Raw genomic sequence first — 6,000 nt, 5'->3', positions numbered from 1 at the left:
CGCCATATGTGAAAGCTCTTGGATATAAGGTGTCCTTCCATCAGAAGTTGCTCTTGAGCTTGGGTCACACCTACCTGACAGGCAGCCCTGCTACTGAGGATGATTGTAATCTTTGCAGTGTGTATTGTCGAAGAGGAAGAAAATTTTCATCTCCCCTTCTAGGTTCTTCTGGGTAGCTAAGAATTCAATTGACATGAGACAGATTAACAGGAGAAAATCAAATTAATTTTCATACGTACAGGAACCCCACATACAAGAGAGGGTCAACGAAATAAAGGGAAAATGAGGTATACAGGCCATCCTGAGCTGAGGAATGGGATAGGGGTCTGGGGCTTCCAAGAACAGGAGGGATATTTACAGGACGATAAGCAGAAGAGTAGATGTTTGGTAATTAGATGTTTGCCCTGCTGTATAGATGGGACCACTTAAATAAACTTTATCTCTGGTAATAACTCTTTTTCTCCAAATTAAATTCTTCTAGAAGTTTCTCTTGAGCCCACAAGGTCTCTATTGTCTTTAGCACAAAAGAATCCATGTGCCAAAGTGGCACATCTTGGGGAGGCCTGTTGTGAACCCCTACAGCATGTAAAAGGGGACATTTCTCGGTAGGGCTGGTCCAACTTGCTCTTGGCTGTATGAATAGGGAGTGGGCTTGGGGACCTTCCTGCTCTCCTTTGCAGGCATTTCTTGGGAGATGGAAGCAGGGATTCACCATGCACAACTCAGAGTTATTCCTTCTCTAGACTGAATAGTGACCGTTACGGAAAAATCCCTAACCCTATTATTGTCCCTGTCTTTCCTATGGCTGAATTAAAAGAAAAAAATCATTAGGTGTGTGGGGAGCAAGCTTCCTTTCCTGTTAAATGCTATAAAGCCAAGCCTTGTGGGCAGCTCTGGCTGATTATCAGGATTTTCAAATTGACTCTTCTACTGTGTAGAAGGAACTTAATTCCGTATCTAATTTTAATCTGCATTCCACGGTCAGAAGTGTTGTGTTAAAGCATTTGTTAACATTTAGAGAGGGGGAGCTGATGATATTGATCCTTCTTGTGTAAATTGGCCAAGGTGATCAATTTTGGGTTGTAAACTTTTGATGTTTAAATGCATTACCTTAATACCATTTAAGCACAGTCAATTGTCAACCCCATTAACCCATAGTGTACAGTCTGAACTTGGAATTCAACATTTCCAGAATGGTGACGTGAGGAGGGGAGTTTAGCAGTTTGCACACAGAGTAGATCGGCTGTTCCCTTACATGCCATTTCCTGTGTGTGCTGCTGAAATGCAATCATGGGGTCGTTGGCATAGTCAGAGTATGTTGCCGAGAATCCACTCTTCCTCCCTTATCCCATCCTGACTGCAATCATGAGAGAATGAGCAGATTTGTATTAAGTTAGCATTCAGGCAGTTAGCATATAGGTAGGAAAGGATTAATAGTGGCATCTGTTGTTGCAAACCAACAGATAAACACAAAGACAAAATATTGTCAGTGTGAAGCTGCTGACTGACACCCAGAAGCTAAGGGCACAATGATTTCCACGGCCCAGATGGTTCTTGGACACAGGGCTGCTTTGACCTGATGACCAGAAAATTGCCAACAAATAATCCCCTTCCAAAGGGCTTTCTCTGCCCTTTGCCCATGCAATACATTTCCTTCTATAAGGAAAGAAGTTGATTAAATGCTGTATCAGTTAGGATTAGGTACAGCTGTGAGTGACAGAAACCCCAAATTAACAGTAGTTTAAACACACAAGATTTAATCCTCTTATTTGAGAAATCTAATGTTTGACAATCCAGGGCACGGTTGGCAGTTCCATGAAGTTACCAGGACATGGTCTTCTCCCAGCTTTTAGCTCCATCATCTCTAGGCCGTGTCTCTCATGCTTGTAACCCAAGGTGATTGCTTAAACTCTGGCTATTGTATAACTTTTCCAGACAGCAGAAGGTAAGAAGAGGGCAAGGTATAGTGCACCATTTTCCCTTAAGGACACTCTTCAGAAGCCACACAGAAATTTTCACTTACACACCAATGGTCAGAACTTAGCCACGTGACCATACTGAGGTACAAGGGAGGCTGGGGAATATAGTATTAAGCATGTGTCCTGCTAAAACTCCAAATTCTCTTACAAATGGAGAGAATAGATATTGAAGGTCAACCAGCTGTCTCTGTCCCAAGTGCTGTGTATGTAGCAGATGGGGACAGAAAAACTAAATCAAGCTTTTTGATTTTCCCCCAGCCATCATGGATCAACAACTCTCCATTTCCCCTTATCTCGACCAATCTAAAATGTTTACAGCCTCCTAAAAAAAATGGAAAAGCATCCAGAAAGATCCAAGAGAAGGGGAAGGGGCATCTGTAACCTCAGTATTTCTCCCCCAAGTGATTTCACAGCATTTTGTTTCACTTGATCATTGTATATGGCACAGTCTGGCCATCAGCTCTGTCTCATTTTTACTCTGATAAACTAGGAATGTGATGGGGGCGTGGGGGCAGTGTGTTTGCCACTCTCATTAAAGCACACCAGTGGAACTATTAATCTTTTTAAATAAAGGTAACTCACATGTGATTTTGGATACTCCAGAAGGCACCTACCTACCTACCTACCTACTTATCACACCTACCACACCAGATGTCCCGGTTGCCTGTGAGAAGTTTCATGAAAACTTAAAGTCTCAAGGTGTCCCTAAACCATATGCCCAGTGTCCAAGACCCAGTTCTGGGGTCACTAGGTTCTTCTGGGGTGAAACATAGTCCTTTTCTTAGAAATTCTTTCTTAGGAACTAAGAATTCTTATTTGTTTGGGGAGGTTTGTTGCACACATTTTCAAAAATGAAGAAATCTCTAATAAGGATGATTCTCAACTTGTGGATTAACCATGCTTAATGATTCATCCCAGACAGGCTTTGCACAACTATTACATGCTTCTCGACCATCTCTGTGACTGCCCATTTACGTTGGCTGACGGAATGCAAATTTAAGTTTAACAGAAGCCTAAGCAAAATACAATTGAGAAGGTAACTTTCCCTGAAATGATATACAAGGTAAAATAGAAATGATTTCAAAATTATCAGTGTCACATTCATTGATGTGGATAATCAAGAAATGACTATACAGAAAAGTATTATTATTTTGGGCCCCAGTAATTCAGAATTTGTAATTAAATTTCTACCCACTTCCTGTTCAAACTACTATTGCACTATCTCTGAACGAATAGTTAGTTCAGCAACTGTAACAGTGTAAAGAAGATTGCAAAAGGACGTGTTTCACCTAGGAGGGATTGATCTCTTTTTAAGGGCTTTGACACATTAATTATTTGCATGCAAATGAGTGCTACTTATTTCAAATGAGTCTTATCTTGTCATTAAAACTCTTATAATATGACCTCATTTGGAAACATTTGTTTACCAGTTAGTTTGTTATTAGGTGTTATTGCAAATAATACAACTACATCTAATCTTTTAAATATGTAACTTAGACCCTTCACAAATTGAGATTAACCCTCCCTGTATTTGGCCTGTATCACTGAGGTTTCCCTGTATGCATGAAGATATATTTAGCTATCCATAGGCTGAACCTAACCCATTTATAGATCAGCAACTATTTCTGCAAATGGGCCAACTAGCCCTTCTGTGTGCAGAAAACATTCAGGATAATTGAAAACTACCTGAAATATTTATAAGCTTTGAACAAGTTCAGTGAAGGCACTGGTCAGACATTCAGACTTTGATTCTAGTCCAATTACATCCAGTCACAGCCAATGATCTCAAATGATTAGAATGGCACTGAAAGTTTTTGTTTTTGTAGATCTAACCAGCTCAGTCACAAATCTGAGTAATTAGATATGTTTAATATGACTAAAACCAACAAAATATCATTTATCATACATTTAATATCTATGGCTTTTTGGTAAAGTAGATCATGTAATCCAGCTAGTTGCTTTATTATTAATTAAGTCCCAAGACTTAGTCCCTTGGCTTAGCAAATATGCTCACTAGGGAAGCAGCGTTTCATTTAATTAAGAGCATAAGACAACAGAGTTCAGACTCCAGATTTTCTCCTTCTACCTTAAGCATTCTATTAGTTAGTCTCCTCACTTATAAAATGGGGACTCCAGTCCCTACCTCAAGAGTAAGGGCTTAGCATAGTGCCTGGAAAATATCATTATTATAGCTGTCATTAGGATTAGTGATAATATTTACTGAATTGACATGGAAAGGTAACAGAACTGAAGAACTTTAAAGGGGACAGACAGTCCTATTGGTGGCTAGTTGCAACAAGCTTAACCAATGAAGCTCCCAGTCATCAGCCATTGGCCATTGCACAGTGTTTAGACCTCAGTTAACCTTTTTGTACATTGATACTACTTGAAAACCCATTATGAACTGTGTGTGAGTGTAACTGAAAAGGTCACTGTGGGATCAATAGTACCTTCCAAACTAAGCACATGTGAAGTCTGTCCTCTGATTAGTGAGCATGGCAACTATCCAAATTGCCTGCCACCTAGATTCTTCATATGCCACAACATATTGTATACATGTAAGAAATTCCCAGACTCACGGCATTTCAATAATTTTGAAGACATGTTCATAGATCACGATTGCCCAACAGAAAACCTCCATACAGCATCCGTTGAATAGAACAAAATAACAAGATGAATGAAAGTCTGTCTAGAGTCAGTCACCTAAGCATGTTGTTTGTGGTCTTTTACTGAATGGCACACCTTTCAAAAAGCAGTGTTTATTCCTCCTCAACATCTTAATCTAAGAACACTGTATAAACTATTTGCCAATCTCTAACCCTTGAAAAGTATTTATCGGTACATTACCCACAGGAGCACCCCTAGGTGCATGTGAGGAATTCAAAGAAAGAGATCAGTCCTTGATCAGACTCTAGCCATACAAATTAAGAGGTACAATTTGTCAGAGGAGAAAGAGGGGAACTGGAAGCTTCACTAGCTGGGGTGTATGTCTGTGAGTTGTTTTGTGTGTCACAAGGGATTTGATAAAAATCGTATTTAAATTACTGATGTTTGGGTATGATTTAATTATTTCAAAGAGAGTGAAATCAAATTGATCCTTCTAATGACATCACTTTCATTTACTTACATTCCATTCATGCTGTCTTGAGTAGCAGCTAAATGAGCAGGGTTACACACAGAAAACGGTATTGCATATAACTCTGGGAATATTCAAAGGGAGGTGACTAGACAGCAACAGTCTATCCTGTATGTTGCAACTGGGAAACGAAAGGTGGTTAAACCTCAGCTCAGAGTACTGTCTAAGGCACCTGCTGCCACCAGGCTTTGTCTTGCTCAGAGCTCCTCATTCCATGGTGTTTTTCACCCTCCCTCCTATCACCATCCCAACTCTTTCCTGTCTAGAAACCTGACATCTGGACATTACTCTTAGGTTTTATTTATTACTAATCAGAGCATAAAAAATATCATTTAAAAGAAGTCTTCTTTTCTGTCTAGGGCCATGTGTTTTTGGAATGCTCGTGGACCCACAATGAGATGTGGACATGAATTCACATTTGCCTGACAGCTTATATCATGTTGAGGTGAGGAAAGTTTGGGACAAAAAATATATAAGTTTATCTTAGGTAAATCACAGACATATAGGGTGACATCGCCACCTCTCCCCCAAGGTCACATTATCACCATGTAATAATGGGGAAGTCTGGCTATAGGAGTCTAACTTTCTCCACTTTTGAGATGGGTTAGGTAACAGTGACCTCCTTTTTTATTGATGGATTCTGAGGGCTATTAAATTAGCACTTCTTAAAGGGGATTAAATAAATACTAAGCAGTAGTGTAAACAAATTTCACTTAAAACTATGAATAATGGAATCCGTGCTTCATTTATCGTTTCTGGCAATGCAAATATATCAGAGGAAGCCAGTCATTTCTTCAGCTTTCATGGAAAATTTGCAATTCAGAAATCATTCTTTGGGTTCTTTATGCCTTCCTGCTCAATCTGTCATTGACTGTTGAGATTAGT

Source organism: Leucopleurus acutus (assembly GCF_964270905.1).
Source record: "Leucopleurus acutus genome assembly, chromosome: X".
In the NCBI taxonomy this organism is placed as follows: Eukaryota; Metazoa; Chordata; class Mammalia; order Artiodactyla; family Delphinidae; genus Leucopleurus; species Leucopleurus acutus.
This window is presented reverse-complemented; position numbering follows the sequence as displayed.